Below are 13,343 nucleotides of genomic sequence, written 5' to 3' on the forward strand. Positions count from 1 at the left end.
GCTAAAGAATGTGGGAAACAGACAACATTATGTTTCAGTCTTAACTGGTAAGTTCCTTGCTTTTCATTATATGTTTAAAATGATTTCAATTGAGCAAAGAGAGGTTCTATTTTCTTTTTCTTTTCATTAGACACAATACAGTTAAGGAAAAATTATTTATCCCTAAGAATAAAGGGATTGGGTCCCAAGCTTCAATAAAATAATGAGGAGAAAAAGTTCTACTGTCATTTGTAAACATTTTGTGGCTGTATTAAAATAGCTTTAGGAAATAAAGGCAAACTTCCACTCTCAGAATGACAAACAGAGCTCCCACTTAAGTCATTGGGAACTGATCATGTACATCCAAAGGCAGAATTTGGCCCTGAGTAATTGTCAGTTGTTTTAAAAGAAGCACGGCAGTTTGCACTAAAGGAGCAAAAAACATTGAAACCAGAAAAGAAAAATTTCCTCCTCCATCAAAATGAAAACAACTCAACTGATTCACATCTCAATTTAAGATACAAACATATTCCTAGGTTGCAGGCTTGTATGCTAGATTTAATATTGGAATGATTTTTTTCCCCCACTGTTGAGTTCCAAATTCTAAAATAGAGTTTTATAATGGAAAAGCTGATCATTAGTAGTATCACTTGGAAAGGTTCACTGCATAATATTGTAATAATGCTGCAAAAACATGCAACCAATATGACAGAGTCATTGTGAAAGTACTGAATCTCAAAATAATTTGAACTGTGAACAGAATCTTGAGCATTTGTTTTATTGGCATCACTTTCCCAATAAGTGGACTCCAAAGTTGCAGAAAACAATAAATAGATAAGCACTTTCATTGAAAGCATTAAATTAACCAACCGGGTATTAGACTTTGTAATGTGGAGCAATGAAGTGCTAATGAAGACCATGTGTGAGTGATAATGGGGACCATGTGATAGATCTGGCTAGCAGAGTGAAAAGGAAATGCTATGGAGGAAGAAACCAGAATTTCATGCCAATATGAGTGACAGAATAGTGAGTGAAGTTTTGCAATTGGAGCAGGCCAGTGGGATAAAAGAGAGATCAGGCCCCAATTCAGCCAGGCATTTAAGTAGGCACTTAATACCAATCCATTCAGCAAAACACTTAAGTATGTGCTTAAAGTAAAGATGGCCTAGAATCTGATAATACTTAGTCCCACCTTGAGTGCAGGGGACTAGAAGACCTCTTGAGGTCCCTTCCAGTCATACACTTCTATGATTCTATCTACTTAGGTCCCATTGATGTCAATGGAACTTAACACATCCCTAGAGATCAATATGTGCTTAAGTGCTTTGTTAAATAAGGATGGCCTGCTGGATCAGGGCTTCAGTGCCTTGATATTTGATGCCAAGCTAACCCTGCAACCTCTTAGCTTTCCAGATCCTTCCAAGTGGATCTCACATATACAAGGACCAACCTAAGCTTCTATGATCTTACTGTAATATACATAGATACCATTGGCCCTTTGCTACTGAAATTTATATCTAACCATTTTGTTTATATTTTGTTCAGATAATTCTCTTAAGTAAAAAGGAAAAGAAGAAAAATATGAATACAAAACAAAAAAGAAGATACAACATATAGGAGCGCATGAGCAATTTAAGTATCTTTCTATTTACTGAAGTCTTCAAGTGGAAATACAAGAATCAATTCAAACCAGCTAATAAATATTTATCTTTGAAAATAGTTTGGTATATTTATAAAAAACACACAGCATATTACAAAATTATTCAAAAGTTTTCAAACAATGATTATGCATGTTGTTATAAACATCAAGTTCCTCTATGCCTGAATACTCCCATCTTATCATAAATATGAGCTGGTAGGAAATCACTTTAACAGTAGAAAATACATTTCTTCTTGTCACCAAATCATCTTAATTTAGCTGGGAATAATACCAAAATGTTAATTTTAACCGGTTCAGATATAGAATACAACAACATTACTATTGCTATGATCTTGAGCTCCTAGATCAACAGGAGAAACGGGTTTGTTTTTTCCATTTTTAAATTAAGATATTTCAGTTTTACATGCAACTTTTACAACTTGCTCCTAATTTACAGTGAATGAAAAAAACCAATATACCATAGAAGTAGCACTGGCAGTTGCAGCTATAAAGTCACTAATGACTTTGACTATTTCTTCCATTTAAAGATGCTGTTCTCATGCAGCTAAATGACAGATTTGGAGCTTACAGTAAAAATGCCTCCAATTTTATTGCTTTGTTGCCTATGTATTTCAGTGAACTTGAACAATCAGTTAGGCACTACTTTCCATAATTACCTGATAAACATCCGGTGGAGCGGAGGGGTCGTAAAGATGCCCTAATGGGGCAGCTGAGGCCTTCTCCAGAGCAGTGGAACCCCTGGATGGCATAGTCAGCTTTATGCCACCCCATGTGCATGAGCAGAGGGCACATCACCAGAGTGCTGTGCTCCAGTGATGCCTTGGGGCCCGGGGGCTATCAGCCAGAAAAAATTGTACATCAAAAAGTGGTCTCGAAGAAAAACAAAACAAAGTTCTTTATTCAAATATATTTAAAAAGGGAAAGAAGAAAAACAGTAGCTTAAAAAAATAGTTAGCCTTACACATGCTGCTTCTTTTGCCATGAGACCCTTTTATGTTTTAGACTGAAGACCATTATGTCGGCATTTCCTGCAAATGCACTGAGGAAAAGGCACAGCAATACAGTATTTCTCCAATAGCTGTGTTAACATCTAAGAGACTCACAAAGCGGCTAAAGTTCAGTTTCCAGTTAAAATGTTCTCAATGTTTGTTACAGATTTTGGATGGAATCAAACCTTCCAAAGTGCTTTTGCATTTCCATTTGCACCTTTACTGTGGCAAACCGCATCTGAGATAGGTAAATAATTTAAGTATCGGTAGGATTTTGTGTTTTAGTTTAATCTGTTTATTAATTATGAAAAGCCTTGTCTTCTCTCTTTCCCCAGCAAGCTGCTAGTCATCATTACCATCCCTCTAATCAGTTGGCCTAGCACAAATACAAAACAGGTTCTTATGGAATCTCAAACACTACTTGTACGTCCTGCCACTGACCACAAAGGAACAATAGTAGGCCAGTGATCGGGGGAGGGGGCGGGGAGGAGGAGGGGAAATGACTCTATTTTCTCTCTCCTTCTGTGCCTGTATCTGAAATATACCTAGCCCCAAAGCTATTATTTATAGTTATGAGGTGACAGCTGAGAGCTAGCAGTCTGGTGAGTGGAAAAATGTTTGCCATTATTCTTTCTAGAGATATCCAATCCACATGTGGATGATCAACAGCTATTCATACTGGACAAAGGGATGTAGCTAATCAACTACAGTACTCGGTGGTGAGAAAAGAAAAGATACCTCATTTTGCGCAAATTAAGACTCATTTACACAAGCTTCATTTTCAGGATTATTCCAAATGGAAGTGAACTAACCTTAAAAAAAAATACTATAGCCTCAGAGCTCAATAAAATAATATACAAACATTTTCAAAAACATTTTGCAAACATTTTTTGTCTACATTTCAAAGATTTTTAAAAAATTGACCCCAGGACTACCTGATTGAAAGACAGCAAACAATTATCATGACACATCTGCCAACATTTCAAAAATTTTCAACTAGATTTAAGCCACAGTCATGTGATATTGGGGACTTAGAAAATCCAAACCTCAACAGCTTAAATCTGCCTACAAGCGGACTTCTTTCATTAAGCTAACCCTGTGGCCTTTGTCATAGAATTTCAAAGAATCCAATTGCCTGGATCATTCTCATACACTGAACAGGACTTTCCCAGGAAATGAGTGAAGAAAGTGGTCCTATGATCTGATGTGGTGGCAGTCTCATGAGTCATGACTCAAGCCCTTGACTCGAGCACAGCAGAAATCTCTGCAGAACTTCTCTCAGCAGGCAGGCATTCGAGGAATCTTGTGAAGGTGTCACGGAGTGTGAAGAGGGTATGAAAAAGTGAAAACAGATAAGAGAAGTACTTTTAAAGTGTACAGTCAACACCAGACCTTGCTGAAGTGAGATTAAAATAACTTCCAAGCCAAGCAATAATACTCACTCTGAGCCATAACTTTCTCGTACGCAAAAAAAAAAGTGCAGAGAAAAACTAATACAAAACAATCTGCTATCGTGAGTCACGGAAAACTGATTGCACTATCCGTTGTAGGGAGGAATTAGATGTGATACCAAAGGGGCAGAACTATGCTCTTCTAATCACACACAGCTTGATGATCCACAGTGAATCCTGGCCCTAACCTCATGGATCTTGAGACACGTGCATATTCGCCCTCAGATAAACATGTCCAAGGCCCCATAGGGCCTTTCCAGTAGCTGGCGAGCAGCTGGAAACTGTTCACACTCCCAGCACCCTGAGGGGCCAGGAAAGGGATGGCACAGGAGCAGCTACGTCAGCCATACCCCACATGGGGATTCTCCTACCAAAGTGGGAGTCTTCTGACAGTCAGTTAAGATGGATTTCCAACTGCTTTGCACCACCAGAGCAGCACAAAGCAGACAGAGCTGGGACCAGAATCTGGCCCTATGTGTATTAGAAATGATATCCCCATCCCATGTGCAACATTACATATGCCATAGCAGAAGGAGAATGCTGAAAATATTTTCCTTCAAGTGACTTTCCCCATTTCTCTGAAGCTGTTTCACAGTGACATCAAAGCTGAAGCAAATGGCAAAACACTGAAACTGAACTGAATGGCAAAGCAAAGGAACCATGAACAAACAGCCCATAAATCATTAAGGTGAAATTGGGTCCATACTTCAACATGGAAGTCAGAAATCCTTGGAGTGCTAAGAGGAAACCACAAGCAGAGAATCAGGGTCATGCACACACAGAGCAAGAAGCTCTTCCCTGAGCACTGCAGACTAGATGGGAACATTTGGAAGAAACACAAAGCCCAGCCCAAAGGTTCACCGGCATTTCCATCCCTAATATCCTGGGGTATCCATGCATAATGCCTGCTACTCCCCTGACTTGGATACCTTTCTTCTTCCCACATATCTTGCTATGCAATCTTCACAGTGTTCCAGCCAGGAGGTGTGGACTGTCCTCAAGAGTCCCTGGTCTGGTTTAACCTGTTCCTCCCCACTGTTCAAAGAAAGAGCTAAATAGGCTTCATAAAGAACCTCTGTGTTATTTTAAATGCTCAATCAGAGCTGAAATCAGTTGAGGTGGGACTATGTTTCTGCCCTGCCTGCAAAGAGCTGAAAATTACTAAGAGACTGAAGTGCAGAGGTCACAGCAGAGAGGCAGGTGGCAGCAGAAGGTAGCTGATAGTCAGCCAGCAAACCAGTGGCTGGTGAGTTGGTGAGCAGAATGAGTGGCTGGCGAGGCAATGAGTGGCTGGCAGGGTGGCCAGGCATCGAGGTGCAGCAGCTGGCGGGGCAGCCAGCCAAAGCAAGTGCTCACATGGCGGAACAAGCAAGGTGCCTTCTTCCCCAGGTGGGAGGTGAATTCACACAGATGTGCCCCTGAACTCTGGATTCTCTCTGATCAAGGACAACCACTGTAAGTGGGGTATGGTGAGGGATCAGAGAGGAGCATAGAAAAGGAATTGTTAGTTGTAGAACTCAAGAACATGAAACAGAAGGCTCTGCCCCACTGAGTGGGTGTCCTGCTCACTGTTTTATGTTTATGAATCCTGCTTGTGGCATTTTCCCTAATTAATGTCGGGTGACTTCCCTCCTTTCATTAAAAGTTTCTTTTCTACACTCAGACTCTGTGCTTGTGAGTGGGGAAGTATTGCCCCTCAGATGCACCCAGGGGTGGCATGTAATTTTCCCAGATTACTGGGTGGAGGCTCAAGCTGGTTCTGTATTGTATCGATGGAAAGGAACCTCTAGTTATTGAGCCCGGCCCTGGTTGCTGCCAGCTCCACCTGGCAGAAGGGTAGAGTCAAGGCTGGAAGAGAGAGGCAGGTTAGGGTCCCTCCTTTCTAGCCCAGATTTGGCCAGACGTAGAGCCTGGCCATTAGAGGTTTGGCAATTATTTGCAAACAACATGCAAAGCTGCTCAAATATCCTGGTGGGGTTTTTGTGTTTGTTTGTTTGGGGATGGGTTTTTTTTAGCATTTTGTTAAAACTCAAAAATGGGATAATTTTTGTGACAATTTTTTCTATGACAAAACAGTCCCTTTTCAAATGAAGACAGAGCAAAAAATATAATGTAAAAATATGTAATTCATGCTTTTAAATGAAAAAAATAACCGTTTTATTGAAATGTTGCATAAGGCAAAAAAGTTGTGAGGGATGCAAGATATTGTGAAAGGAAATGGCAAAGCTTTTCTCACAGCTCTACAGAGCACTCACCTACACCATCAGCTGCCTCTCCCCCCACTTATAGCCAAATAAGCCACTCCTAGGCCTTCGTTAGTAACAACTTAATATACTAAACCAGAAATAGCATCTTGACCTTGGACTAACACTCCGTGGACGCTGAGGACATTGCTACAGAAACACAGACCCCATTGTTAATTATTTCTTTTAGCAAACTCCCTTCACAGCCTGAGTTTAGCACTGTGTTCTATTGTGAAGAAATCACTAGCGCTAGTATTCTGAAAGTGACTTTTAAATCAAATGCATCGGTTATAGGGTATTTAGCACTGTTCTGCAAAGGGTGGTAAATGGAGGTGTCATAAATATCTGACTTTATCATCTGTTGACTCATAATCCAGATGCCAATGGGATATAAATCATGTAAAGCATGTTTCCAGATTAGGCAGGTCTGATTATATCACTATTGTTCTAGTGAACCACATTATTTTTATTTAGGATTAGGAGTGCCCTCTGCTGGTACATGTCTAGTATTGAGAACTAATTGTTTTTTTAGAAAAAAGTCATACTTCCTAAGGTGCTTTTTCAATACAAAAATCTCTTTACAGTTGCAACACCATGAATTTCTATTTTTCTGCACACATAAGCAATGTTTCTGTCAACTTAAATTTGTTGAAGCAAAAAGATTTTAAGGTCTCTCTTTCTCCATTCCTATTTTTATATTCACACACACACACACACACACACAAACTAAGGCCCCAATTCAGCAAACACTTATGCATGTGCTTAACTTGAAATATATGAATAGTCCCATTTATTTCAAAGTACATCCAGAAGTGTTTATATGTCATGAGCCTAACAGAGATATCAAAAGGGATCTGACTGAAACTCATCAATGCCTGGAAAGTCAGATATAAGGCTGAAAATAAGAATCAGGATTTCAGCTAAGATTTTTTCCCTCTGCTTTGATTCTGTCTTTGAGTTATTCAGAATATTAATGTTATTTATAAAAATATTTAAACTCTATTATTTATAATAATATTAACGATTTATCAAAAATAAAATTAGTGTCTGACAGTCACATAACTGCATTAAGCTCCAAGTTTGCAACTTGTATTATGCACTTATACTTGTTCTGTTCAATATCTTCATAAAGGATTTAGATAATGTCATAGAAAATACACTTATAAAGTCTGTGCATGACACAAGCTAGGAGAGGTTGCAAGTGCTTTTGAGGACAAGAATAGAGGTGGGCAAATAACTGATTTTTCAGTTGAAAAACAATTTTAAAAACTGTGTTGGGTCAAGCCAAAATGAAATTTTAAAAAAAATTGGCAAACCAAAAAATGCCAAATATGTTTTGGGTCAAGCAAAATGTTTAGTTTGACCTGAAAATTTTTTTTCATTTTGTTTTCTGGGGTTGCTTATATTTAAAAGTAAAATTGATGTAAAATTTTAAATGAAAAGTCATTTCAAATTGAAAAGTCAAAGCATTTATTTTGAAAATATCAGAACAAAACATTTCAATATTTGCAGATTTGTTTGTTTTGGTATTTTTCCCCCCATCTGAAATAATTTGGTAAATTTGACACAAAGTCATAAAATATTTCAGCTATAGAGGCCAACTCCATGAGTGATCCAGGGCTGGAGCACCCACAGAAAAAAAAAAAAAGAGTGGGTGCTTAGCACCCACCGGCAGTAAGCTCCTCCCCCTCCCTCCCAGTGCCTCCTGCCCTCCACAGCTCAGCTGTTCTGTGGTGTGCAGGAGGCACCAGGGGAGGGGGCAGAGCAGGGACTGGGCATGCTCAGGGGAGGGGACAAAACTGGTCATGAAGAGGTGGGGGAAGAGACATAGTGGGGGTGGAGCGGGGGCTTGGGAGAAGGGGTAGAATGGGGGCAGGGCCTGGAGCTAAGCGGGGGGTTGAGCACCCCCTGGATAAGGAGGACGCCAGCGCCTGTGATTTCAGCTGACCCAAATCTGCATTTTTCAGCAAAAAAAGTTTTATCCAAAAAATTTCACACAGCTCTGTCTATAACAACTGGTCAGACAAGACTCTAGTAATAAATGGGGACTGCACATTCCTTCATCAGAGGTTACATAGGCAAATCCCCAAAACCTTCAAAGCAAAACCAATACTTTAGCCTTCTGAGAAGGGATACCATGATAAATGTAGCTATGAAACTGGTACATCTCTATACTACATTTCTAAGAATCCTGCCAATGTGTAAAAACAGCAGCCATTTTGTTCTCAGACTCACTGCAGTCTGTTACAAAAGAAATGCTCACACACACTTCGCTCTTTTGTAGTTACATTTTTGGGTTTTTTTCCTTCTTTTTTTAAATTTAAAACAAACAAATATAAATTTTCGACTGAAAGTAGATGGCTTCTTCCTGTCTATGGAAGCAGAAGAGAGAAGTTATAACCTCAGGTAAAACAGACCAACAGCAACCCCTTCCCCACCCTTTGTTCTAGGTTTAGAACCACAGAGGAATTCCCAACCTGTCCGTTAAGTTTTGAAATATTCTGATATGGGATTTTTTTTAAACTTCCAATTTCCAGCTGATACTGTTACTGAAAGTGCCAAATACCATGAGAGAGGCTATTTACGCAGCATTTCTGTTAGGACTGCAAATGGAAGTGTCAGAGAAATCTCCTAAGAAAACCTCTTCAGAAAACTTCAAGCCCAATTGTGTAGTCTCAAGAGCTCTGGATGAATTTCAGATCAGAATACAAATTTTTGGATGCCTCCCGAACATGAATCTGAAGTGTGAACCATTTAAGGGTTCCCTATCCCTAGTTCAAGTAAATATGCCACAGGTGAAATCCTGGCTTCACTGAAGTCAATGGCAAAACTCCTATTGACTTCAATGGGGCTAGGTTTTCACCCCAGTTATCCTACAGAATCTGAGCATCTATAGTTGTCAAATTGCTTCAAGACAATTGTCCTTATCCCTGATTTTTTTATTTCTCTGCCTCCTGCTGAGGGAGAAACTGCTGCTTGTTTTCCCTCTTCTATTACAGCTGCACTAAATCAGGCTGACACCAAGTGACTATGTATTCCTCCCCCAGATCTACTCTCACATTATGAGAGTGGGGGTCTGCTGCTATTTGGGTACCGACTCTGCTGAGTAGTGTGCAGTGACAGCCAGTTTCTCTACGCCACCCTCCTCCTTTCCTTGCACGTGCTAAAGTTCTTTCACAGAATTTGGAATGAAAAGGAAACAAAACATTAAGCTAAGGACTCTCCAGAGAGAGATAAGAAAAAAGGGAAAACATGAAATTATTGGGAATATTGAACTGGGTGGAGGCACTGAAACTATTTTTCTTCACTCGTATTGTAAAGCTTTCAGAGGGGGAAAGGATGGGAAAATTCATTTTTATTTCCCGGTTTGGAAATGTGCCTATCATAGTTACGTAATTTACTGGGTGTTGGAATGAATTATTACAGGGTATCATTACGACACCAATTTAACCATAAATTCCTTTATTAAAGCCAAAGGCTAAATGGTCTTTATTCAGCTGCCCCAAACGTGCCTTCAGTGTCTACACAATAATCACACACATATAGTCGCATGTAGTCATAAGTAGTGATCAGATACTTACAACAGAACTAGACTCCGTTTGCTTAAACCCATGTTGGCTGGCTCCAACTTGGTCAGGCAAGTGCTAGTAACGAACCCTCTTAGACAGTGATACTCAATTAGATCTACCTGTGGACCGATTTGAGAATTTTATATAAGAGGAAGGCCATTTGCACAGAAGAGTGACAAAATAAAATAAAAAAAAAACTTCAGCTGCCAATAAAAAAAGACCTTGATTGCTACGTAAGTGTTAGTGTTTCTATCTTTTAACAAAGTTTATAAATCAACATTATTACCTGTGTTTGTAGCAATCTCTAAGGGGAGAGGTGACATTGACGAACTCTGGCAAACTTTGTGAAGAGTGGTTTGTAGAAGGTCCGGGCAAGGCACATACATGGTTGAAGATGCTCATCCGTCAGGCAATTGTGGTGTTGGTTTTTTATAATGTCCATAGTAGAAAACCCAGATTTGCAGAGGTACGTTGATCCAAACATCGTTAAAAATAGACTACTAGATTCTAGCTATTCTGAAACTGCTCAGCATATTGAATCCAGAAATCACGAAGTCCTACTTCTCTGAATTTTGACTTCAAAACATCTGAGTTTTGGAGCCTTACAATTTCTAATTGAAAGGCACCTTCATCAATTGAATCAAGAATGTTCTTTTCTTCAGAAGGCTAAGATCCATTGGCAAAGACAACAAATGATTACAAACAAATAAAAGCAAATCCTTTGGAATTTTAAAATTCTCAAATTGCATTTTAAATTTTTCAATCAGATTGTTTAAGAATTCTTGCATTGTTTTCATCTAACTTTCCCCTGTAGCAACAACACACAATGTGGGAAAGTGCAACATCTTTCCTGTTACAGCTGTCTGAAAGATTTCAGGATTCCTTTGAAAGGCACACACTTTTTCAAACAGATCCTCAACGCTGCTTGCATGGCCTGGGAGCTGCAAGTTGAGGGAATTCAAGTGACTAGAAATATCACACAGAAAAGCTACCTGTGACATAGAGGGGACATCATTCATAAATTCCAGAAACTCACAAGCCTTTTTGGTCATGTGGTTTGCAAAAAAATTTATTATTTCTTTTTGAAGCACACAAAACCTCTCTAACACATGCTCCCTACTTAACCAGCAAACGTTGTTGTGCTGCAACAGGTTATTGTATTCAGCTGAAATGTCTTGTAAAAGAGCTTTAAAAATACTATGTTGCAAGATAGAAGTTGACCGAATGTAGTTCACTAATCTCATCACAATACCCACTGGTTTTTTTTCAAGTCCCCAGACAACTTACTGCACAGGACACTGGTGAATGATGCAGTGAAGTGTATTTAATGAAGGGAGTATCACAGCTGAATATGAAGCAAAGACCTTCTCTTTCCCTGTTATGGAGGGTCCTCTCTATGTAACAAGCAAGTTTACTTTTGCAGATCTAAACCATTTTTTTTCCTAAAAGCTTTTTACCTTTTCAAAAATGATTTCTCTTCTGGTGTAGGTTTCGAATGGTATTAAGCACAAAAAAATTTCCTTGAAAATTTCACCATCATAAAATGTAACAAAATAGCTGGGCAGTGTTGTAACAAGAGATTTTGCTTTTAACTGTTTTGAAAAACCTTGCAGCACTTGATAAAAACCGGCAGAGAAAAACTGAAAGGGGGTTTAAATATTGCCAATATTTGATATAATTAAGGTGGTGACAGTATTGGGACACTTTGATTTGCATAAAACAGTAATTAGTTCTAAGATTTAGGCTTTAAATAAGTAGAAATTAATAATAGTTTAAAATTAGAGAATCCAACAAGGGGGAATCAAAATGGCAAGACAGGGATGATGTAGTTTAAATTTAGAGAGTGGAAAATTCCGGAAGGTTCCAGAAACTCATAGGGAGGAGCTTTGCTATCTAAAAATAGGATGGGGAGGAGCTCTGTATCTAAAAATAGGTATGACATAATGGGGAGGAGCTAGAAAAGCTAGAAGCTGATTGGCTGAGACGAGCTGACCTTGAGAGAGCAACCTGTATATAAGGCCAACAGCTAGCAGGCTGAAGGTGTGGGGTATTGGGGGGGGGGGGGGGGGTTGTGACGATCGGAAGCCTCAAGAAGCAGCAGCAGCAGATTTCTAAAAGTCTCCATGGCAATAGCTTCCATAGCAACTCAAACAGCTACCTGCAGGAGCAATAGCAGTAGACCATTCCAGAGGGCAGCTGCTTATAAGGCAGCTATGAAGCAGCTAACCACCTCTACTGCAGTAGCTCTGGCAGATAACTGCCGTGACCTGTCAGCAACAACCATCTTCTCTAGGCGCAGACATCTTAATCTTTTATATTGACAGAGCAAAATGACCTAAGACATGTCAGAAAGCTTTTAGTGTGAGAGTGTAAGTCTAATTTCATAAATTATTTTCTTTTAGAATGCCTGGGTGTGTTGGTTAATAAAGTTGGATACCTGCTTCTGAATGAGATCTCCCCTGCCCATCCTGCAGTCGCTTATCCTGTGAGCACTGGCGGTTAAATATTAAATGCTAAATGTTTAGTGTTAAATGTTAAGGTTAGTGTTAAGTAAATTTTTGTTGTAATCTGTGACATGATAATGGGTTCTCATGTGTGTATACAAAGGCTGTGTATTCTACATTGTATTAAGTATGGTGTTAGACTAACACTAAGACTAAAACCTTTTTGTACGCAGGATCTTTATATGCTTATTAGGTTGGAACTACTGTATTCTCCATATGTGTTAGATATTTTATGCAGCCTGTGTCTTTTATTTTGTTGCATCACTTTATTGCACAATTCTATTGTGATTTATTAAATACTGTGCATTTTTCCCTCACTTTATTAAACTCACTGTAATTTTTTTATTTCTGTAAAATAAATAGTTCGTTTTCAAAGAATTTCTGCTTGAGTGTGTCAATCCTTGAGCAGAAGATTGTATCTGTATCCTTTCAGGGGTTAGCAAGACTAGCTTGCTCTTGGTAGCCCCCTGCAGGTCGGAGACTAGCCCCAGATAACACCCTGGCAATTCCTTTAGGGCGGGACACAACCTTGTTACTCTCTTGTTAAATTAGAAGTGCTATTGTAGGCTAATTTAATTGGCACCTAACAATAGGGTAACAGTGTCACTTAAATTGCTTGATTTGTCCACTGCAAGAGACAAGTATTTTGCATTTTTTAAATCGGAAAGCAGTTCTGACAAAAAATCCTTGTAAATAACCTCCAGTCTTCACACTGCAATGGAATCAGACAGGGGAACTTGCTTCAACATGGTTCACAATGTCATCTTTGTTTTTATCTCCAGCAAAAAGCTCCTCCACCATTTCCAACGTGCACTCCTTCACAAGCTCAGCATCCAGGAAAGGCTTTTTCTTTTTAGTGAGTAACCACATTCTCCTAAGAAAAGCAGCTATTGTTTTTTCCTGTACAATCACTGATGTGAGAATGACATTTGAAGTGTGATATGAAGA

The 13,343-nt window shown here is 39.2% G+C and overlaps 1 long non-coding RNA gene across 1 annotated transcript; it reads right to left on the reverse strand.

Annotated features, from left to right (window-relative positions):
• Window positions 1–804: 804 nt before the first annotated feature.
• Window positions 805–11,043, reverse strand: LOC123366893. Its single transcript, XR_006578217.1, has 3 exons — window positions 10,178–11,043; window positions 9,904–10,010; window positions 805–3,930 (listed from the first exon to the last, which is right to left on the reverse strand). It is a non-coding gene; the product is annotated as an uncharacterized LOC123366893 (long non-coding RNA).
• Between the last annotated feature and the right edge of the window lie 2,300 nt (window positions 11,044–13,343).

The sequence above is a fragment of the Mauremys mutica genome, chromosome 3 (assembly GCF_020497125.1).
Source record: "Mauremys mutica isolate MM-2020 ecotype Southern chromosome 3, ASM2049712v1, whole genome shotgun sequence".
In the NCBI taxonomy this organism is placed as follows: domain Eukaryota; kingdom Metazoa; phylum Chordata; order Testudines; family Geoemydidae; genus Mauremys; species Mauremys mutica.